Source organism: Suricata suricatta, chromosome 2, assembly GCF_006229205.1.
Source record: "Suricata suricatta isolate VVHF042 chromosome 2, meerkat_22Aug2017_6uvM2_HiC, whole genome shotgun sequence".
Taxonomy (NCBI): Eukaryota; Metazoa; Chordata; class Mammalia; order Carnivora; family Herpestidae; genus Suricata; species Suricata suricatta.
Window position 1 is genome coordinate 69,794,072 of NC_043701.1, and position 24,941 is coordinate 69,819,012.

General features: G+C 37.0%; 1 protein-coding gene across 1 annotated transcript in view; it reads right to left on the reverse strand.

Moving 5' to 3' along the window:
• CACNA2D1 (calcium voltage-gated channel auxiliary subunit alpha2delta 1) overlaps positions 1–24,427 on the reverse strand; it is a 446,724-nt gene extending 422,297 nt beyond the window's left edge. Inside the window, exons 1-2 of the mRNA XM_029928178.1 lie at positions 24,383–24,427; positions 23,192–23,232 (exon numbers count right to left, since the gene is read on the reverse strand). The gene's annotated coding sequence lies outside the window, so the exon portion shown is untranslated. The remainder of the gene's footprint in view (positions 1–23,191; positions 23,233–24,382) is intronic.
• Positions 24,428–24,941: the final 514 nt, after the last annotated feature.

The window sequence follows — 24,941 nt, forward strand, 5'->3', positions numbered from 1 at the left end:
CTGAATGACTATCAGTAGAACATTTTCTTTTTAGAATTTAATATTTATTTATTTTTGAGAGAGACAGAGTGTGTGTGTAAGAGCACATGAGCAGAAGAGAGGGAGACACAGAATCCAAAGCAGGCTCCAGACTCTGAGCTGTCAGCACAGAGCCCAACGCAGGGCTCAAATTGCGTTGTACCGGGAGATCACGACTTGAACTGAAGTCTGAAGCTTAAGCGACTGAGCCACCCAGACACCCCTAAATGGAACATTTTTATGTACTCAAAGTCAGTGAAAGAATCTGTAGGAGAAAGACCGGAAAGACCAATTCTTCTCTTAGGTCTCGACTTGCCTTTAACAAAGAGCGAGGTCACTGGCCTTACCTATGTGCTAACTTTCACATTCTCTTGGAGTAAAAGAAAAGCCTACTGGGAAACTTCAATATTCATTCAAGCAATTGGACAAACCTAGAGTTGAAGGAGACTGGAGGCCTGATAGACACTTTAGGATTCCTTAAAGCAGGTCTTAAGAACTACATCACCAACAAGCAATAGCTGATTAGCAAAGCACTGAATAGCAAAGATGCAAAAGATCAGTTCTAAAAAAAAAAAAAAAAAAAAAGGATTTATTTAGCCATTACTGTGAATGTGTACCGTTCCAGAGATCTTGGGAAGCCTGACCCCCACCTCCCCTTCACAAACACATTGAGAGACATTCTTTTTCCCTTGAGGTGCTTAACATCATTATTGGATGGCACCTCCCCAACACACACACAAATAAGTATAAAACTGTGTATCCAGGATTAACTACTGAAGACAATAACAGAGTTATAAAACTATAAATGTTGTAATGTTTATCATAGAAATTGCTTTGAAAGAAGTATTCTTTCACTGATGCAATAATTCTGTTTGAGAAGGCTGATTTTATTTAAGGTTGCTGTGGTTCTGACATTCACTTTTTTTGCCGATGACAAAAACATAAAAGAACCTTTGGGAACATAAAAGACCTTATTCCAAGATACACTGTGTAGAAAAGAGCGGGGGAAGGGGGGAGCCAAAAACTGCCAGAAAGCTGTATTTCTAAGGAAGACAACTGGCCCATTAACAAACGTCTCCATCAGTATCTTACCATCTGCTGTTTGCTCTGTATTTGTCAATATTGAGCATCACTCACAGTTCATATGACCATATACACTCTCGAAAAGCAGATTACCAAGGTAAAAAAAAAAAAGCTAATTCAAAGATGGTTTTAGAATGTGACGACACATTCACCACACAAGTATATATTTAGATGATTAGGTAGTCTGCAAGCTTTGTGTGTCAGGAGGAAACTCCTCATAATTTCTAATGGTGGATTAAATTGGACTGGCAAATTATGCAGTTCAATCTCTACTTCTCCCTCTGACTCACCTGACTTTTTACCCACTCATCCAATTCTGAAGCCTCAGATTATCTAGATTAATCTGCCCAAATTCAAAACACAGGGAAATTTTAATCATTGACATCAAAAAGAAAAACTGGTATTATGGCAAGCCAGGAGAATGTACAGCACAAAAATATTATGCTTGGCCTTTAAAGACCTTAACTGTTTTCACATAATAGACTTTTCCCCCTTATGTTTTGCTTCTTTACATGGATTCAAACCAAACAGAAAGCAGGGGTTGTTTGCAAAGATATGGTGGGTGGTCGTATGTGGTTGGACTTAAAGGGGGCTGGAAAAATCAACTTCCTTCCCACCTGCAGTTAGTGATTCCTTGTTTTATATAAACTTTTCCTTTCCTGAAATATTGTTTTATTTTAAACTGTCCCTATGAGGGTTGACAGGTTAAATCACTATCAGATTAAAATGAACATATTTATTATTATGATTGAGAGAACAGATAAAACAATATGCGAACAGTAACAGCCTCAGGAAAAAAGGAGAATTATTGCATCCTGTCTCGTGTCAATGCAAAAATTCTATTTATAAATGTTTTTCCCTAGATTTAAATATTCAAGTGCCTCAGTAAGTCATTAGAAAACAGCAAAGATAAGAAATAAATATATTAGCCCTTTACCTTGATAGGTAATGCTTCCCACTTTGTTAGTAATATTCTGGAAATGATGTCAATTTGATCATATTATCAATACCATGAGTTGTATAAATGTGAGGTTATAAGTAATCTGTCTGCTGGCTCATTCCTGCAAGATATGAATATGATAAAATTTCATACCTACACAAAGAAAGAAAAAGAGAAAGAAAGAAAAAGAAAGAGAAAAGAAAAGGCAGTATCACTTGAATTACCTTGAGACAGCATCTGCATGTAAAATTTTTACCTATATACAGATGTACTATTTTAAAGAAGTAATAGAAATGAAGGTCATCTTGCAAACACAATGAACAAATGTTAAGTAGTTCTGAATATCAAGGATATAGAATCTGTGCTACAGGCTACAGAGATGTGTCCAAGTTAGACAATGGCTCAAATAATAGGACTGAATCCATATAACAAATATGCAGGCAAATAAAAAGAGGAGCAAATAAAATATTCATTTACATTTGTAAGTGAGATTAAAAAGAATATTTAATCCCTTGGGTATTTTATTCCAATGTAATAGCAAACAAATAAAGATGTACTTTCTTCACATTCTTAAATTAGTTTAATGTAATCAAAACTAAGGCTTGAAAAACTTCTCCAACAAGTAAAATCCATTTACAAGAATATCTGTCAGTGACAGCACTCTCTTGGGCATAACTACTAAATACTACATTGTATGTAAACCAAAACTTTCATTTGTGTTTTCATGATATAAAGAATCAGACCTTTAAAAAATTGTAAAAAGAAATATTTATTCTTGATATTCAGAAATGTAAAATCAAATAAGCCTGCAAAATAACTAGACACTTGAGTTGCTGATATATGTACATATATATAGTATATATACAATTTCTTATTTATAGGTATATATCTTAGATCCCTAATGAAATATGAATGAGAAAACAGCAGAAACAACCCTTTATTGAAATAAGAATTGAGGGGCAATCAACAGTGAAAGTGAAAAGAACTGAAAAAAACCTGCCAAACATCAAGGGTGAAAAACACACACTGAATGAATCTTTGGTAGGAGGCAAGTAATGCATTGCAAGGAATAGTGAGAAAAGATTCGATTCATACCCTCAAATAATAGAGAAGAAAAATTTAATAAAATAAAGTACATTAAGCACATCAATAGAGACAAGTACAAGGTCGAATGGGACCCAGAGGAACGTTTGGAGGGGTGAGGAGGCCTGCGGGGGGACCGAGGTCTGTATATGTCTGGGTATGTCTATCAGAATTTCAAATCAGAATTGAGAGATTATTTTCATAGGACCTTTGCTCCTCTTTATAAATTTTAAAGAGTTTACGAGAAAAAATAACAGAAAAAAAAGAAAGAGGAAGGGAAGGAAGAAAGAAAAAAGGAAAGAGAAAAAGAGGGAAGGAGGAAGGGAAAGAGGAAGTAGAAAATAGGAAGTGAAGAAGAGAAGAAAGGAATGAGAAAAATACTGAAATTATTTATATTAAAATGTATCAGATAGATAAAAAAATCTTTCATACATAGATAATGGATGGATGGATGGATGGAGAGATAGATAGATAAAGTAGGTAGGTGGGTGGGCAGGTAGCAGGTCAGGAAAGAGAAAGAGGTTATCAACTTCCAAGATCATTTGCCAATTAGTCTGATACACATACATTTTTTGAGAGCACTGTATCTTGCATACACAACAAAGAATAAGAAACCATTCCCAAAGGAGCAATATGTACAAGGTTTTTTGGAGGGAGATTTTAGGGGCTTGCTTGGCTTTGGTTTCTGGTTTGGTTTCCCAGAATCCTTTCTATTAAAAAAGAAAAGATTTCTCAAAAGAATGACAAACATGTCTGGCTACCATTAACATTAACTATAATATAAAGTTCTTAAGCCCTGATCGTATTTGGAAGCCCTGAGCTTCCAAATCAGTTTTATATTGGGGTAGATAAATTACACAATAGCCAGTATATTTAATTAATTAATTAATTAATTAATTAAAAACCAAGCCATAGCACTAATGGCTTAAGTTACTAGCTTCAAATTCAGAATAAACCCAAACATCAGAAGTAAAAAAAAAAAATCAAAGGCTATTTTTCTGTGAAAGGGGACACACACACACACACGCACACAAACACACATACACACACAAATAGTATAACAGGAAAAGAATCAAAGAGGTTTAAGACCACTTCAAACCTTTATTAGTGAGGAGAACATAAATCCATCACTACTCTCTCTCTGTGTTTGACTAACCACCAGATACAAACACACTTTATCACAATGGACAGTCCTCTGCAAAACAACAGCTCTCTTACTTGAAAGAGTTTACATTTTCTTGTCCTTTAAACCTCTCTCACCCTCAACCAAAATAATAGAAACTAACAATGATAATCAGAATAAGTGATGGTAACAACCAGCATTTCCCATTTCCCAGGAATTATAGGAAATGGTCTCCCTTTAAAGCACCCTATGGACAGATAATACAGCCATTCACTTTGCAGATGTATTTACTGAATGCCTATTACATATGTAGGCCATTATTCTAGACATCAGGAATACTATATTGAATGAAAAAGACAAAAACCGCATCTCTGATAGATTATACAATCTACAGGAATAAAATGAGCTACAGAGAACCTAAAATATAACTTGCTTGACACTGCGCAGTGAGTAAGTGACAAGGGCAATGTTGAGCGGTTTGATCCCAGGGCTTGTTCCTTTATACTATGTGCTTTGTTGCTATGGAAGTAAAATCATCCTTGCCAGGGCTCACGCATGGCATTTTGCTTTTCAGATTGCAGATTTTTCCACTTGATATTATAGTAATAATTCAGTGTAATACAGTTATAGTTAAAAAAATAAACCTCTAAGCAGAAAACTCATATTAAGTATGAAAAGCAAAAGTGTTTATTCTAAAAGTGTTTAAGGCAATGAACTGAACATTATGTTGTTCATTGATATGAACTGTTGGTTGCAATCAGTGGTCTATTTGAGTACAATTAATAATCTAAAGGAAGTTAGAATAGCATGCTAATAGTCTATCTGTACTTACAATACAATAGTTCAGACTTTGGTCATTGTGTAGTAAATACATTTTTCTTTTAAGAATCTTCCTGTAAGAATACTTGGTAGCAGAAAACCAGGATAAAGTCAGGCAAGTGACTCATTTCAATAGTCTTCAGTCTCCTTCAATGTAAGTAAAAAAATAAAATGAGCCTAGGACACATTCCTGACATTTGTTTGGTAAAGTGACATAATAAATGTCAAAATGCTATGCAAACTACAGAATATTCTTTATAGTTTCTCCTTTAAAGCATTATTTGGACTTTCTAATATATTTTATTATTTTTCTTAATTAGGAGATAAAATTTTCCTATGTATAATTCAAATATAACTCAAATAACCCAAACTCAAGTTTTAGTAACCATTTTTTCTCAGTTGAAAATGCCTTCTGGTAATCAGTCCTTCATTCTCCAAGCTTTTTCTTCCAAATTTTAAGTTCTGTTTAATTTTCAAGCAACACAGAGTCCCAAGTATCATCCTATAGGTCCCATAATTTGGGATTTTAAAGATGAAGATGCGAATTTGGAGAGGCTTAGGTCAGGTAATGGTTTTTATAATACTAACATTAGTCCTTCTCACAGCTGATTCATTACTCAGTGCCTTCACAACATATTTCTCCCTCGGGATTCCATGCACTTGCTGATTCTTTCTTTACTTATAAATAACTGTTCCTCAATTTGTAATATTCCCCTTCATTTCTAGTCATTATCTGCAATACACCTTTTTGTGGAAACATACTATTATTCTGAGGCTTGGTTTTCTTGCCAGTGGTCCTGTTATTTCCAGTATCCAATTTGTGAAGGAAATCTATGATAAAACCAAGATCTAACATATGCTGTCCACAGACTGGCAATACAAAAGACATGAAAAAAATGAAATGTCTTCAGGGAATAAAAAAGTTTGATACCCCATAACTAATGCTATAAAATAAGATTCCTTAAAGCTTATATTCCTTAACTAAATAAAAAGTTTAACAACATCCCAAACCACTTACATATTTCTAACCAATTTCTAATGCTGTGAACTCAAATGCCTTTCTTTTTAAATTCTTATATTGAGTTATTCATATTTTTCATCAATGTCTAGATTTTTCATAAAAGCTGCATGGTCCTACTCTCCCCCCTCATTCCACAATGGGTTGCCAACCAAAGTCATGTAGTCTTAGAACCAGAATCTAAACAGAAGAGACATTCATGCACCAACCCATTTTCCCTCCAATTCTTTTGCTTTTGTTTATATGTACCATGAGCACCTGATCTTTCCAACCAATAAGCTCCTTGCTATCACACAGACTACCCATATCAATGTATTCTTTTTTTTTTGATGTTTATTTATTTTTGAGAAAGAGAGAACAAAACAAAGAGAGAGAGAGAGAGCATGAGCAGGGGGAGGGGCAGAGAAGGAAGCAGGCTCCAGGCTCCAAGCTGTCAGCACACAGTCTGACACAGGGTGGGAACTCATGAACCCAAGATCATGAACTGAGCCCCAGGCAGATATTCAACAAACCGAGCCTCCCAGGTGCCCCTCATTGTTCTTAAAGTTTTAAGAATACATGTTTAAGAATACATGAATGTTCTTATATTGATATAACATATATTTTTATTTTAATATGCCTGTATTTAATATAGTTTAGTACTCTTATAAAACTTTCTTTGTTCCTTTGGCATTCTTTTACTTTTTGAAGAGACAAAGACATCCTCTATCAAAATAAATAGGTTGGAGGGCAAGATGGCGGAGGAGGGAGCTCTGTAGTCTTCGCCTGCCTGAATCTATCAAACTGAGGACTGAAGTGACAGTACTCTGATCTGCAAGAGTTGGAGGAGGATACACAGACTCCAAAAAGAGACAACCTCAGAGATGCCTGAGTGAGTGAGTGCAAACTGGGAAAATTAAAAAACTGGCCAGGCCCCAGAGGTGTGGAGTGGGTGAGAGCCCCAGCCCAACATAGGGAGAGTGCACAGAGCCCGAGATAGACAATAGACAAGGGGAAGAGAGAGACTGAAAACACTCATAGAACTGTCTCTAGAGAAGAGATCAAAGACTCACCCTGGGATGGAGAGAGATATTGTCACACCACATATATCCGCTGGGCTGGGGGAGAGAAACCCATCCCATATAGCTGGCGCATTCTTCCTTGGGCTTGGCAGCAGCAGCGCCCATTCCAGGTGGCACCAGGAGGGACAGCCCCCTACCCCTACTCGATCCCGGCTGGGAAGTCAGCTGGCAGCCAGAGTGCATCTCATCTCGGGTGGCAGTGGCACCAGGAGAAACAGCCCCCTTCCCCTGCACAATCCGACTGGGAGGCCAGCTGCCAGTGCGAGTACATCTCATCTCAGGTGGTAGCATTAAAGTGCAAGGACTAGGATTTGGAAGTGAGGTGGAGCTTGGAAAGTACAACTTGGCCTGCTCTCTGCACAGGCAGATTGGACTCAAAAGAGTGGCTCACAGCACTTGGTTCCAGCAGAGCTTGGGGGGCTGGCATTCTTCTCCCCACAACCACCAAAGCGGGGCCTCCGAGGGCAAGCGCCCGAGACCTAACTACACCAAACCACACCCATCTGTGCCTTTTTTCTTATTTTTTTCTTTTTCTTTTTTTTACAATCCAGATATAGTTTCCCTTATCTCATTCTTCTCTCTCCCCACCACTGGTTATATGCTTTTAGACTGTCCATTGCCTTTTGTTTCTGTCCCCCACTCCCCCTTTTTATATTTTTCTTTTCCTTTTCCCATTCTTTCCATTTCTTTCTTTCCCCTTTTGGTTTGCTTGTTTAATTTTTCTATGCGTTTGCATGCTCTTGTTTCCTGTGTTTGTCTGTCTGTTTTCCTTTTCAGGGTTACCTCAAAAAACAACCCAAAGTACACATGGTGAAGAGTCCTAAATAGCACTCAGAGAAATAAAATAATCAAAGGCATAACAAGAGAAACTGAGAAACACCATTAAAAGAACACTTCCTGAACAGACAGGCCCTGGACAGTCAATGACCCTCCTTTAATATATCAATACTCAGATGTGCAGAGTATATAACAAGCTTTTAAAATGAACAAGAGACAGAAAGCTAGCCAAAATAACAAGACAGAAGAACTCTCCTCCAAAGAAATTCCAGGAAGAAATCACAGCTACAGAATTGCTCAAAACAAATATAAGCAACATAACCCAGCAAGAATTTACAACAATTGTCATAAAATTAATCACTAGGCTTGAAAAAAGCATAGAAGACATCAGAGAAGCTATTGATACAATGACTGGGGACCTTAAGAATAGTTGTGACAAAGTAAAAAATGCTATAAATGAGGTGCATAATAAAATGGAGGCAGCCACAGAATGGATTGAAGAAGCAGAGAGGAGGATAGGTGAATTAAAAGACACAGATGTCACAAAAGAGGAAGCTGAGAAAAAAGAGAGAGAAATCGATACAGGAGTTCGAAAGGAGAATTCAAGACCTGAGTGGTGATACAATCAAACAGAACAATATCTATATCCTAGGAATTCCTGAAGAAGAAAGAGAAAAAGGTCCTGAAGGGGTGCTTGGTCAAATTATAGCTGAGAACTTCTCAAATTTGGGTAAAGAAATAAAAATTGAAATCCAAGAGGTGCAAAGAATCCCCTTAAGAGATAACTTGAATCGACCTTCAGCATGACATATCATAGTGAAACTGGCAAAATATAAAGATAAAGAGAAAATTCTGAAAGCAGCTATGGATAAAAGGGCCCTAACATACAAAGGGAAACCTATCAGAGTGGGTATAGACCTATCTAATGAAACTTGGCAGGCCAAAATGGAATGGCAGGAAATCGTCAATGTCATGAACAGAAAAAATATGCAGCCAAGAATCCTTTATCCAGTGAGCCTATCATTCAGAATAGAAGGAGAGATAAAAGTTGTCCCAAATAAACAAAAATGAAGATAATTCATCACCACCAAACCAGCCCTACAAGAAATCCTAAGAGGGATTCTGAGGGAAATGTTGAAAGGAATACAAGGTACCAAAGACGCCACTACAAACATGATCTCTAAGAGAATACAATGAATCCAAACCCACATTTTTCAATAATAACACTGAATGTAAATGGACTGAATACTCCAAATGACAGAATGGATAAAAAAGCAAAATTCGTCTATTTGTTGTCTACCTGAGACTCATTTTAGACCTGAAGACACCTTCAGGTTGAAAGTGAGGGGATGGAGAAATATCTGTCATGTGACTGGAAGTCAAAACAAAGCTGGAGTAGCCATCCTTATATCAGACAAACTGGACTTTCAAGTAAAGGCAGTAACAAAAGATAAAGAAGGACATTATATAACTACAGGGTCTCTGCATCAGGATGAGCTAACAATTATAAACATCTATGTGCAGAATTCAGGAGCACCCAAATACATAAAACAATCACAAACAGAAACAATCTTATTGATAAGAATGTGCTAATTGCAGGGGACTTTAATACTCCACTTACAGCAATGGATAAATCAACCAGACAGAAAATCACTAAAGAAACAATGGACCTGAACGACACATTGGAACAGATGGAATTGAAAGATATATTTAGAACTCTGCATCCTGAAGTTAGGAAATTCATCTTCTTCTCGAGTGCACATGGCACATTCTCCAAGATAGATCACATACTGGGGCATAAAGCAGCCATCCATAAATATAAATGAATTGAGATCATACCATACACACTTTCAGATCACAGTGCTATGAAACTTGAACTTAACCACAGGAATAAGTCTGGAAAACCTCCAAAAATATGGAGGTTAAAAACCACCCTACTAAAGAATGATTGGGCCAATCAGGCAATTAGAGAAGAAATTTTTAAAAAAATATATGGAAACAAATGAAAATGAAAATACAACAATCCAAACTCTCTGGGATGCAGCAAATACAGTTCTAAGAGGAAAGTATATTGTAATCCAGGCCTTGTCAAGAAACTAGAAAAAGCGCAAATTCAAAATCTAATGGTACCCCTAAAAGAACTAGAAGGGGAGCAGTAAGAGTACCCCAAACCCAGCAGAAGAAGAGAAATAACAAAGATCAGGGCAGAAATAAACAATATAGAATCCAAAATAAATAAATAAACTTTTTAAAAAGGGTAGGGCACCTGGATGGCTCTGTCAGTTAAGCATCTGACTCTTGATATTGGCTTAAGTCATGATACTGCAGTTCTTGAGTTCAAGTCCCACATAGGGCTCTATGCTGACAGCATGGAGCCTGCTTGGGGTCCTCTCTCTTTCCCTCTCTGCCCATTCCCCCCTCATGTGCACATGAATTGTCTCTCCCTCTCTTTCTCTCCTCGTCCCTCTCAAAAATAAATAAACAAACAAAAAAAAAAAGAGAGGGATGCCCAACCAACACACCCAGGTGACTTTCCTTTTGCAATATTTGGATCCTCTACTTCCTCCTCTTCTGAACAGTAATACACTTGATGTATTAATATCTACAATATTTTTAGGTTATGATTATTCTTAACAATATTAATTTTGCCTAAAATTGAGCATTTGAAAAATGCAAAACTCTGTGCTGATAAAGCCCACAAATATGAAGATCTATCAGTGATTACAGTATAGTGTGTTGATGATGAAGTATTTATACAAAGAAAAAGGAATATTAGCAAAGATGGTGGCATTTAACTTTCTCTGACTACCAAATTTTTTGAGCATATATTGTCATATTAACGAATGTGCTAAGCACACATGACCTCAGTTAATTATCCTTGCCCTGTTGAGTGATAGGCAGTGTCATACAACTGAAACACACAGAGGCTAAGCAACTTGCCAAAGTAACACAGCTGTATTGTCAAGATTCCTCCTGCTTACTAGATAAGATTTTAAACTGAGTCTTGAAATGGTTTTCACTAGATAACAAAAGGGTCAAAGGGCCAGCCAGGTGGGGGGAATTACATGACCAACAGCCCAGAGTCATGAGCAGAGGAAGGGACTGGTAAGACCAACCAGTGGGACAGGATTAGAAGGTGGACAGAATGCCCGAGGGCAAAGCCTTGGAGAGAGGCTGTATCCAACTGCTCTTTCCTCTCAGTATCTAGAGACGAATCAATCCTTACACATCAGGACTGTAGGCCACTGAGATCAGAGCACAGCCACTTACGTACAAGAAAGGAGTCGATGACCTTGGAGTCCCCATCCTAACAGCCTCTTCTTATTAGGGAGGAGAAAGACTTACAGAGGAGAAAACAACACTTTGCAAGAGATGGATCATGATTGTTTCATGATTCTTATTGCAGTGAATCCGCGAACTTACTCTCCCCAGATTAAAGACAAATATTCTGTTCAGAGAAGCTTATTTTTAACAATACAGTTTTCAAGTCATAAGTTTGTGCAGAATTTTTAATTCTTTATTATTTACTATGTATTGAAGTACATATTTATTACATAAATAGTGTATGAATGTGTACGTGCATATCCACACTAACATATCCAGAGAAGTTAAATGCAGCTCTTGGACACAACAAATAAAATGAACATCACTTCAGAACTGTTTTACTCATTCTGAGTGAAATCTCACTACAAAATCATTGTAATCTTTCCTCCTTTCTTCCCTCCCATTCTCCCTCCCTTCCTCTTTCCCCCTTCATCTCTTTCCTTCCTTCCTTTCTTCTTCTGTTCTTTCTTCTCATTCTTTCTTTTATTTATAAACTTAGCGTTCTTTTGATATTGGAACAAAGAACCTTCTACATTTAAGTCAGAAATTCAAATCTAACCAAAACAATCACCGATCTCGAGCCATATTTTGATTATTATGAAATGAAGTCTCTGGGCTCAGAAGAGTCACAATCATCACTGAAACCACTCGTGTTTCTACTCAACACTCTATTCCTGTTGTGATTTAACAAAAACTGTGAATGTAAATAGCTATGTAGGAATTGAACTATTCTGACAAGCTAGAAAAAGAATTTAGGAAAAAAAATGTTCTTGGGAGCCTCAATGGCTCAGTCTTTGAAGCATCTGACTTCAGCTCAGGTCATGGTCTCAGGTTTGGTGAGTCCGAGTCCCACACTGGGTGAACTCAAGCCCTGTTTCAGGTGAACCCAATTTCTCTCTCTCTCTCTCTCTCTCTCTCTCTCTCTCTCTCTCTCTCTCTCTCTCTCCCTCTCCCTCTCCCTCTCCCTCTCCCTCTCTCTCCCCCTCCCTCCCTCCCTCTCTGCCCCTTGCTCATTTTCACACACACACACACACACACACACACACACACACACACACTCTCTCTCTCTCTCTCTCTCTCTCTCTCTCTCAAAAAAGAAAGAAGGAAGGAAGGAAGGAAAGGAGGAGGGAGGAGAGAAAATAAAATAAAAAATGTTCTTATATTTTCTTTCTATAAGTTGGCAGAGGAGGAAATTGGTGACACTTCCCTACCATAGGATTAATTCACTCTCTCTCTGTGTAAATGAGTAAAACACTAAAAGGCTCCATCTCCCTTCTCACCGTCTTTTTTCCCAATTTTATACCATCTATTAAAAAAAATTTTTTTTCAGGCCCCAAAGGGGGCTACTTGAAACAAATCACTACAACTCACTCCTATCTTCTCTAGGTTAAATGCATATACATCTTAGAAAGAACATTCTACACTTAAGTCACCAACACATATTCCTCCAATTTTCCAGATTTATAACATAAGTCATTCATTTATTCAGCTGTTTCTTTAATACCTGCCATATGCTAGCTATTGTGTTTGGCATTAGAAATAAAAGATAAGTGGCACGTAGATATCTCAGTCGGTTGAGGGTCCGATTTCAACTCAGGTCGTGATCTCAATATTTATGAGTTCAAGCCCCATATCAGGCTCACTGCTGAGCCCACTTTAAGCCACTTCAGATCCTCTGTTCTTCTCTCTCTCTCTCTCTCTCTCTCTCTCTCTCTCTCTCTCTCAAAATTAAATTAACTTTAAAAAACAAATAAAAGGTAAGTGAGACACACATTCATTCATCCCCTCAATATGTTGACCTCTCTTAGGGACCAGGGATATAGCAGTGAATAAAAAGGCAAAAATCTCTATCCTAATGGAACATACATTTTAGTGAGGAACATAAAAACAAAAAATGTGCGACTGTCAGAGTAGAGCTGTAATTTTAGAAGGTGGACAAGGGTTAGTTTCTGTTTTCAAAAAACTTGGGCGCCTGGGTGGCTCCATTGTTGAAGTAGTTGATATTTTTTAAATTTTTTATCTTTTTATAAAGTATATGGCAATACATTATGATAGATGCTCTGAAAGTTATTAACAAAATGCAACTTATCTAACAGAAGGAGCTGTAAAAGAATCACAGAGGGAAAGAATCAGCTGGACTACAAAAGACAAGGAAAAATGCACAAAAGGGCTGGGCAGGCAAAGGAACAGCATATGCAAACTCACGGAGCCAGCTGTTCAGCAGTAGCTACTATTTTTTACTGTGTAATAGCAATCACCACTCAATCCAGAGCCTGCCATGTCCCACTCACACCCTATTACCCTCACAATACATTTATGGCTTCATTAATATTGTTCCATTTTTTTTAATGATGAAGTAAGACCAGAATGAAGATCTTTCGATCTTAAAAACTAGGTTGAGGCCAATGAGTTGAACTTGATCCTGTAAGCAATGCAATCCACTGAAATTTTTCAAATAAAGAAGGAGCAAGGTCACACATTTGTCTTTGCTTTTTTGTTGATAAAAATACTGGACAGCAATGTAGAGGATAGAATGTGTGATTTGGAGACCACAATGTGAACAGATTATTGTTTTTAATGACAAAGCTCCATAAGAGGTGGAAAAGGCTTCCTCTAATCAGTGTCAATGGCGACAGAAAATGGTGTAAGAAAAAGATTTGGTAACCCATTGATTCTGAATGTGAGGGGTACAGAAGAGCATTAAAAATAGGAGGTTCTGAGGTGAGTCTAGGTTTCGTAGTTTAGAACACTGGATGGGTGATACAGTCAGCCAAGAGAAAATGAAGACCAGTTTGAACAAGAAAGGGTAGGGTGGAAAGTGTTCTAGTTGTGAACTTGTTAAGTACATTCTTGGTGATACTCAAGGCAAGATAGACAGATGATGACCAGACCTTGATTTGAGTAAGGTCTTAAAGACAACATGTTTAAGAATTGCCCACAAGTATACCTTTGCACAAGCAGGAATGTTTTTGTTAGCAAGAAACAGAAAATGCCAATTTCTAACTCATTTAATAGAGTTATTTTTAGCTTACTTGTTAAAAACATCTAAAGATAATATGGACTTCAAGTGTGCTTTAATAAGGACTCTGTTCTCTTTCTCTGCAGTGATTTTCACACTGCCTTCTTCCCTCTATCATGTCATGATGGTTTCCCATAGGGTAGCAAAATCATGTAACAATCCCCAACTTCACATGTATCCTCCAAATTGAAGATAAACATTCTTTTCCCTACCTATTGAAAAACAATCCTAGACATCCTTCTAAACCAACTTGCATGTCATTCCCAACACCATCAGGAGGAATGGGACTGCACTGATTAGCTTGGAATTAGAACTATATCGATACCATATAGTGGGAGGAACACCGAATAAATGCTAGGGAAACAATCCCAGTGTCCCCCTTGATTCCCTTTCAAGGCTGACAGTGGTTTATTATTCCATTACCTTGAATGAAAAACTTTTTAAAATCACAGGTGGAAAAAAAGAGTACTTTGCTAAGATTTCTAGACTTCCTAAAATTGTTCGAGCTTCAAATATAACCCTAGTCCAATCAAACACCTTGCCAGACGTAGCAACAATGGAAATGTGGAAGCTTTATGACAAAATATATTAGGAATATAAGTGCTGAATAGTTTTCATGTGAAGGGATAACATCTAGAGCTGTTAACTGAGCACTCACTTTCTTCTCCCTTGCTCTGCTCCTCACCTCTAATCCCTATACTAAGTCAGTAGTCAAAGGAGGATACCAGAGTACACGGACCAAAGAGTCAAATTCTTGGATGGGAGTTCTCAGTAAGTTCTTGAAACTCAGGCCAAAAGAGACAAGGAAGAGGCTGATAGTGGCCAGTGACCTGAAGGAACCTCATGGTGCAATGAGGACGACACAGACTGTCATGTGCAGGAACATGCATATCTAAGGATCGACAGTGGGGACTAGGGTAAAAACAGATTAACTCCCTTTCAAAGAATATTATGTGAACCTTCATTTCCAAAGCCTGGAAGCTTAATTGCCACCCCTTGTTCAAATGGATTAGGGGAGAATCCTTATAATTGACTGAGGTCAGTTCTAAGTGGAAATGTAAGCTTATACTTCCTATGATCATTCATAAGGCTCGAATGTAAAATTTAACTGTGGAGGAATAAATAAAGTTTATATTTCTTGCAAATAGTTTTGTATGCATGACAGAAAAATTACTTAAAGCCACATTCTTTAACTCAACATTTGGCATGACAAGATAACTTTTAAAACTAACTCGTTTTTCACGTCCTGGGTGAATAGGAACTTTATGCAGCAGAAAAGAAAACCATGAGACAGATTCATGTATTCCCGTCTGTGGTCAACAGAAATGATATCTGCTGGATCAGGGAAGTGTAGTGAGAGCAGTGATTTGCCAAGTATGACCCATCAGGACACCGAGAATTTAGTATTCGGTTTCAGCATCTGTTGCTGTCATTCAAGTACTAAATCTATATTTACTTGGGGGCAGTGAGTATAGATTTAAATAGAATCCACATCATCCCAGATACTTTCCTGAGTTAGCTCATTTTGAGAATTACTCCCATTGAGCTGGAGTGTTTCAAAAGTGGTTACATAAAATTTTATTGGTATTATAATAAATATTTTAAGGTAAAATGGGAAAGTTAGCAAAAAAATTGATACTCTTTTTAACTTTTTAAAAAACTATCTGGTTAATCATTTCAGTCCCTGTTCTTGGGGGTTTTAAACATAAATTTTGGTCAAAAGCATAAGTTTCAATATCTTGAAAGACAAGAAGTGCTTTAGATTTAAAAGTGAAGATGGGGATGCCTGAGGATCAGTTGCTTAAGCAGTTAAACATCTGACTCTTGATTTCAGTGCAGGTCATGATCTCATGGTTCATGAGATCAAGCCCCATGTTGGGCTCTATGCTGGGCATGGAGTCTGCTTTAGAGTCTCTCTCTCTCCTTCTGCCCTTCTCCTACTCATGCAGTCTCTCAAAAAATTAAAAAAAATAAAAATTTAAAAGTTTAAAAATAAAAAGTGAAGATGCATGACTAATTAAGATAATCACAACATGAAAATAACAGAACATTAATACATTTTAAAATGTGTTTATTAAATGTACAAAAATTTATCAGAATAGTTTTTAAAAAGACATAAAGTTAAGGTTTAAAATCAACATACCAATTAGGATATAAAAGAAGTCCAATTTGTGCAAACAGAATTTTACTTCTAAAGCCAGGGAAACTACTTCATTTCTAAATAAAAGCAGAGCAACATTCCTGGCCAATACAAAAACAAAAACAAAAGCAACTGAATAAAACTCCAGGAGCTGACCAATAGGAAAAGAAGGACAAAGTCTGGGAATTCATACTGCAGCTGAGTGGTCCAGTAGCGATGCTGTCAGTAGAATTCAGAAGGGGATCCCAAAGGACATGGCTCATTTGTACTTCTGTATTTGTACAACACAAATTATCACATCTGTGCAATTGGAACTATTTTTCAAATATGGGGATTACAGTTTGAATTCCGTTTGTTGGAAGACATTCCCCAACCTACCATCAAAGAGCATCATATTCTCAATTCTCTTCACATTTAGGTTCACAGTTTGGATTCTTGTGCTATAATTAAAAGGAAAATGATATCACTAATGGGGGCGTCAGTACATGTGTCAAGGTACAGGGTATATGGGAAATCTTGTACTACTTCCTCTCGATTTTGCTGTGAACCTAAAACTACTCTAAAAAATAAAGTCTTAATTTTTTTTTCTCACTTTGGAGAAGACCTGGCTTGGAAATCATAGTTTTGATGTTCAATGAGCTGCTTTTTTTCTATAAATTCATCCTCATCTATTTGAATCTTGGGAACTTTTTGGTTTTGTTTTTTTTTTTTACTCACTCCTTTGTTACTTTTACACTTTTTATTTTCTTTTCAACTTTATCCAGGTAATTATTATTTTTAAATTCAATGAACCAACAGTTATAGCTAAGTAATTTCAAATGAGAAGCCCACATATATAAAAAACTAATCTCAATAATCAAACATACTATTTACAGCCCCTCTGAAAAGTATTACAAACAAGTCAATAGGGCAGATCTGTTAATAGTAAATATCTTCTTTCCAACTGAAGAATGTGATTGGCAAAGACACAGAACTCCAGCCTAGCTTAACCAACAGCTGCCTGACAGTTGTCTTCAACTCTTTGTCCCAGTATTTTCTGACAGATCAGCCTGCCACCTAGGCAGTGTGAGCTCACGTTGCCAGAGCTCTGAAAATATATTTGAAATCCAAAGAAGCAATGGGAAATGGGTGTGATATCCATATTTGATGAACTTTATTTTAGATAGAGTTTTTCCTATCACTAGATAGCTAAAATAATTGTGCACACATGTCTCAAAAGTTCTGTCCCTCTATAAAATGTTTACTTCCTGTGTCCCCCAACTATTGAAAGATTGCTAATGTTCTAACACACTTATTAACTACATTTTCTTAATTATCTGCACAGTGACCACAAAAATGATGAAGAGCAAAGCTTGCTAAATTGTTCGTCATTGATATATAATTGACTTAACATAGAACACTATGTTAGTTTCAGGTATACAATGTAATCATTCCACATCTGCAGGCACTGTGAAATGATCACCACAATAAATCGACTCATCATCCATCACCATACAAAGTACCAAAAAAGAATTTTTTCTTTTTCATGAGGATTTTTAAAATCCGCTCTCCTAGCAAACTTCAAATATATACTACAATCCCACCAACTAGTCACTATACTGCAGCACAACACACCCCCATGACTTATTCATTTCACAACTGGAAGTCCGTACAGCCTGAATCCTACATGTATTTCACCCCACACACACACACCCAACTTTCTCCCTGGCAACCACCACTCTGTTCTCCATATGCATGAGTTTTGTTTTGTGCTTCCATCTGCTTTGTTTTGTATATCCAACACATCGGTGAAATCATATAGTATTTATCATTCTCTGCCTGACATTTTACTGATAATACCCTCAGAATCCATCCATGTTGTCACAGGTGGCTAAATTTTTTGAATGAGGATTCCTATTAACAAAAAATAAAGTACATATATCTAAATATAATTTATTAATAATAACAGCACTGATATAGAATGGAGAAACAGCAATAATTACCATGAACAAGAGATTCCATGTCTAAACCTTAACATGTGGTGCCCATAAGGCTTTGAAGATACCTTGAAAACAACTTGATGGCCCTATTCTCTGCTCCGTCAGAGCTCAAGGACACAGACTGTGTCAGAGCATGGTAATAAGAAAGCCCAGCAAGAGAGTCTAACGCTTGCTGAGGTCAGTTTTACTCTGTGCCATAATACTGCACTTAATGGTAGGTAGTTTTTCTGTAAGAGTGTCAGCCATCAAGCAAGTTCAAAAAACATATTGATCAAATTTAGTGAATCATTAGGCTTTTGCCACAAAGAAGAATAATACCATTTTAAAACATAATTTGTTTTTCCCTTGCTTGATATATTCCCTCTTATATAACCTCTCAAAATGTGAATTCTCTTTACAGCCATAAAGAAACATACCAACAGTGGTATCTTTCACAGTCCTACATATCAAAAATTTCATAAAAAGAATGATATGTACAATGAAATGAACTGATTTCCACACTTCAACTAAAAATTAGCATTTGAATCACTAGAATATCACAGCATGCAACATATTAACTCATGGTGACAGAACTACTTTTAAAAAGTTTATATGAGGTAAAACATAAAAGTTCAAAGAATACAGACAAAAAGTAGATGGCAAGAAAATATTTTAAATGCTCACTCCTTTTCCATGTTGGCAGCTTTAGGAGAGTGGATGGGAAATTTTAAAATGTCATTCAGACCAACACTTCTGGTAGTATCTCTGACTCTTCCTTCTTTTCTCATATTTTTCATGTAACTAGATTCTGCCCAATCTTCTTATTATTTCTCCTTTCCATCCTTACATCCATTTCTTCAGCCGCTTACACTGAAATCATCTAGGCCACTGCTAAAACGTTGGGGACCCCTGGGCAGCATTCTTACCCTAGAATCCATCATTGTCTCATCTGGGCATATGAAAACACTAGTAAGGACCCAACTGAGACAGAGCAGGGGCTGGACTTGGGTCCCTTCAACAATGACTGCAAAATCTAGCAATCTTTGGCTGCCTTCATAAGGTCAAAAAAAAAAGGCTAAAACTCTATACCTCTGGAATAGCAGATCTTGCAGGAATGTAGAAGGAGAATGCTTACTACAAAGAATGGTGAGGACCACACCAAACCACTCTGTGCCAAAATGGAGCCCAGTTCTGAATTTTGACCAACTGTTTCCCTCATATGCTAAAAGTCACACCCGGACGTGAAGATGAACATGCAAATAAAACCTAGGATATATGAAGAAGCATGTTCTGTCAACTGCACCAGCACACCCAACTTCTGTACTTCCCACCCCTACATGTTTAAACATCACCCATTAGCTGCCTCAGCCCTTTTAAAATATTGTTCCAAGACCCAGTCTGACACTCCAGCCATGAGTGGACATGCCTTTAGCTCTAGCTGTTCCCCTCCAAAAAGCCTTGGCTGTGTTTGTACAATGGGGGTCTAGCCTTGTTTCTACTGATGCTGGGTCCAAGGACCTGAGTTTGATAAAACAATTACCAAAAAGGCTGGTTCAACAAGGTATGTAAAGGGCAGATTCTGAATCTTTATTCTCTTTATCTCCTAAGTGTGAGAATTTTAGATTACAAAAACTCATTAACACACCTCTATACCCAGGGACTAGCTACTGTGTAGAATACGAAGTATATTCAATAAATAGTTTTTTAATGGATAAGCATTTTTACTGAACTGATAAAATCTATACATCTCTGCCATATGAATGTTCCAAAAATATCTAAAATATACTCTCCCTTAAAAAATCCTTAATGGCTCCCCACTTCAATCAGGATGAAATTCATACTTTGGAACCAGTCTTTTTTTTTATATATATATAAACTTTCCTGTTGTCTCTTCCCATTATTCCTTTACACCAGGCACCACAGCAGAGTGTAGAGAACCTTGCTTTTGATATCATGGCTTACATACTGCTTGGAATTATGACTTGATGACTTACTAAAGCATATTGTAAATTCTTTGGATCTCACTTTTTTACTAAATAAAAGTAACTAGGGGCTCAGTCAGTTTAGCAACTGAATTCAGATCAGGACACGATTTTGTTGTCTGTGAGTTCATGCCCCGCATCAGGCTCTGTGCTGACAGCTCAGATCCTGGAGTCTGCTTCAAATTCCATGTCTCCCTCTGTCTCTCTGCCCCTCCCCCATTCATGCTCTGTCTCTCTCTCAAAATTAAGTGCACATTTAAAAATAAATAAATAAATAAATGTAACTAATACCTAAGAGAAGCTGTAAACATGAGATAATAGCAAAAAAGCACTCAGCAGGCCGGGCACACGGAAGATGAGTTATGTGAGCAGGATCACTGCTGCAGTAATTTCCTCTTTCAATCAGGTATACTCTCTACCTTTGTTTACTAAGCTCCTCCCACCAACCTGAAGTGGGAAGATTCAAAGTACTCTTCCTGAACCTACAGTCTGTTCATTCTGTTAAGGCCATCTCAAAAGCTACCCTGTTTCAAGACAAACACATCATTGTCAAGGAGCAAGAAGGTATAAACACAAGAAGTAATCAGCTAATTAAGGATGGTCCCGAGACAACATGATTCAATGAAGAAAATGTATCTGCAGGGGAAAACCTAAGCAAGTCAGAGTTAGAGATCTAATCTTAGCGCTTGTAAGCTACCAACAAAACTTCACAGAAACTGAAATTTTAAGAGAAATGCTGTGATGGGGAGGATTGCAACTGACAATCTGGTTAACTTTTAAAGCAAAACACCTGCAGTAAAGTCTCCATGACCACATGTGCCCAGAGATGCCACTCTTCCTGTATACACGGTAACATTGTTGTACGTTGCTGAGAAGTGCAAAGAGCTCTGGGGTATTAATTATTTCTCAAACTCTACCTATTAGTTCCTCCTGACTACACGTAAATTCCTTGAGAACAAATAAGATGGCAAATCCCTTAGTCTCTCCATCAGTCTCCAACATAGTAGATATTAAATAAATATTTGATTGATTCTCATGTGTTCCTTATTGGTTAAGGAAAGCCATGTGACTTCTTAAATGAATAATACAAGTATACTTTAAAATGTTACTTTCTGCAAGTTATGCAAATCAAATACAATTGGATGCACATACTTCCGAATGTACCTTATATAGCTTACCAGTGTTTAAAAGATGTTACTTCTTCTAATTGCTCTTAAAGCAAGAAAATGACATTTGAAGAAGTGGACCGTGGAACCCCAGATAAGCTATATATCGGCAAAAGCAGAACCAAGTGTTGTTGAGTTCTCTAACTCAGTGGTTTTCAGCCATGGCTACACAATAAAACCACCTGGGGATATATTTTTTTAAAAATACCAATGCCAAACCAATTATCATAGTCTCTAGGGTAGGACCTGACCGCTGCTAATTTCTGAAGACTTCCCAAGCGACTCATGTGTGTATCCATCCTATAAAAACACCTTATCTCTCCTAATTCCAATGAACAACATGACTGCTGACCTTGCTCGAAAGAGTTACTAAGACCTCTTCTGCTTACTTTTTTCTCCTGGGTTTCAAATTTTTAAGTACTTGAAATTGTGGCTCTAAACAATACCTTTTAAATTGCTACTTTTACTTTTGTCTTGAGGAAATAGCATACTCTGGATAAATCTCTAAATAAGAGTTGCTATGCTTACATATGTGCACAATTTTAATAAGAAAAAAAGGGCTGTGCTTTTATCTCTCACACACACACACGCACGCACACGGTATGTTGGTGTGGCACGGGACACGTATGATAGACTGGGTTATATAAGGGAGACCCCAAAATATTCTTTTTCATCCTCTCCTTATGAATCAGTCCATTATAGCACTTTAACCCACTCTTTGTTAACTACTTTGTAACCACTCCTGCACCACCACCTAGGCGATACCTTCCACTCTGATCGCCTTCGACTTCAGAAATAATACGTTAACCAGCAACAGAAAAATCACCTCTCTCATGAGCTCAGTGGGCTGACGAAGCAAACTACCTCAGGGTGGCTGACCCAGGTGACTGGCTTGTGACAACCAGCAAGTCCCTCACACCTGTCAGGGGAGGCACAGCCCGCAAGAGGAAGAGCGAGTTGGACTAAGCAGGCACATCGGGGCAAACGATGCTCCAGCCTGCTGTTAGCACAGCTCTAAAAATAAAGCTACAAAAGCATTGGGAAGGCAGAATGAATTCTTAACACTTGTTCTCTTCTATTTTAGTCTGTTATGAAGCAGGTGACCTCAGTACCAAGCGATCAGTCTTTTAACTTTCTATATCCCTCACTTACAGAAACGATCCCCAGTTATGCTGCTCATGACTGAATTAATTCCAGCTGCTTCAAATTCATAATCGTAAAGAGAATCATTTCTAATCTTTCAAGACTGCTCTCATAGGATTACATTCTAAAAGAAGCTTCTTTGATATTCATTTGCCTATTTTACTTTGAAGATTTCTTTCACATGTATTATTCTGGAAAAATGTTTATTCCATTAATACTTTATGTATTCTTTGGGGGACTCATATCTAAGAAGCAGGAGTTAAGAGAGTCATTAATTTATCCAGAGAAACAGCAGTTTAAATGTCTTCCATTTAAAAAATCACTGGTTTAGAGAAGACCTATAGACTTCCTAATAATATTAATATTATATATTAATTATATATTAATAGTAACTGTATATTAGTATTAATCATACATTAATATTATTATAACTATGTATCAGTATAACTAATAATTGTATCATAGTTGTTAATATATAATAATGTTGAGATATTAATAAACGGTAATATTTCATGTCCCAAATAAGGTCATCCTTACCTTGAATTCTATTTTAAATCTTGGTGCCTGAGCAGTTCCACCTGGGAAGACAATATAATGTCGCTGAGAGCAAGTATGGAATCAGATCGCAGGTGTATCCCTGTCCCACTATTAGGATCTATGTCGTCCCGAAGAGGACATTTGACTGCCCCCAAGACCTCAGCTTCTTCTTCTTCACTTATAGGACATAATGTCTATCCCTACTCTAGAAGGCGAAGGTCAGAATTAAATAAAATAAGTAAAATATTAGCATACTGCCCGGCACCTAGCACGTAATACATGTTACCAATTATGGTTAGTGCTAATAAATTATTTCTCCCAAACAGCTGATGGTCAAAACATCAAGAGGCAATGCTATTTAAAATGTTATTGATGTTCTTAAATAGGCACAGAACATTTATATCCAAGAATCCACAATCTCAAAATCTTTTTTTTCCCCATATAAGTATGTGGACACCTTGCTTTTACCCATTTCTCTGGCATACAGTTCAGAGGAGCTAGTATGGGTAAAAATTTATCCTGGGGAATTTTTTTTCCTTTTTCTAAATAGTAAATTTCACTAGAGGAACATTTGCATTTTGTTGCCTTTCTCACAACAGGCCTTTCTCACAAGAGATGTCTCAATTTGACAAGTTGAAAATTTCATAGAAATTGAGAGTACCTCAAGATACTAAACTCCTCACCTCAGGCCGAACATTCCCTCATTCATTCTCCATCCGTCTCTCCACCTCTACCTCTCTCTCTCCCCCCTCTCACTCGCTCACTCTCTCTCACTCTCACACATACACACACACACGCACACATGCACAGACACACAATCTATAATTAAAAATCTCACAAAAATCTTGGGTCATGGTTAATCATGATCTCTTTACCTAAATCTCAAACAACATAATTGAGTTATCACCCACCTAAGTTTCACTGCACATATGAGAAGTAATTTTATAAAGTAAACCTTGATCAAAACCCTGGCCTTATTTCACAGGCATTGCCTCTAGGCTCTTGATCAGTCTCCCCAGAGACGGTTCGGGGCTTCAATTACATGTCTGTATTTGTGTTTGAAGTTATCTGTGCAGGTGACTGTTTGAACCATTTCCTCTGATTTGCTTCTCAAAGAAGAGAGAAATCAGTCATTAGTCTCCTGGTAAGTACTAGCTTTATTTTTGAAATATATACTAAACTGCTTCTCACCTTACTCTTTAGACCAGAAGTCATCGATTCTTGGTATAAATGTGGAAAATTATGCAGAAGTCTCTGTAAAAAGAATACTTGTTATTCAAAAGGTCTATTTAGAGTAAACATTATACATCTCCCTTGAGATTTTCAAAACACTCTTAAATTCAGAATTAATTCTGATTGTTCACAGATTGTTTCAAAGATGCAAAATGATGAGAGAAAAAGCTCTAAAATGTGTATGAACCACATAAATATTAAGTTTGCTAAAACTGAGGTATTTAGTTTGCTCAATTATTTTAACCAGAATCATGTCTTAAAATTAAAGAGTTATTATTTCACTTAGTCTGCATATCTATGTGTATCTGTTACACAAACTAAACATATATCCAAAGACTTCATTAGTGTTTCTTGGGTGACTTTTCTGAGCAATTCCTAATCGGGCATTTCTTACTCAATCACTTTTTGTCTTTTATAATGTGACTGAGGAAACACTTTTCTCTCTGTGCAAAGGAACTTTGTATTGACTTATTTAATTTTCCCTGTGTAACATCTAACATTTACCCTAAGAAAAATG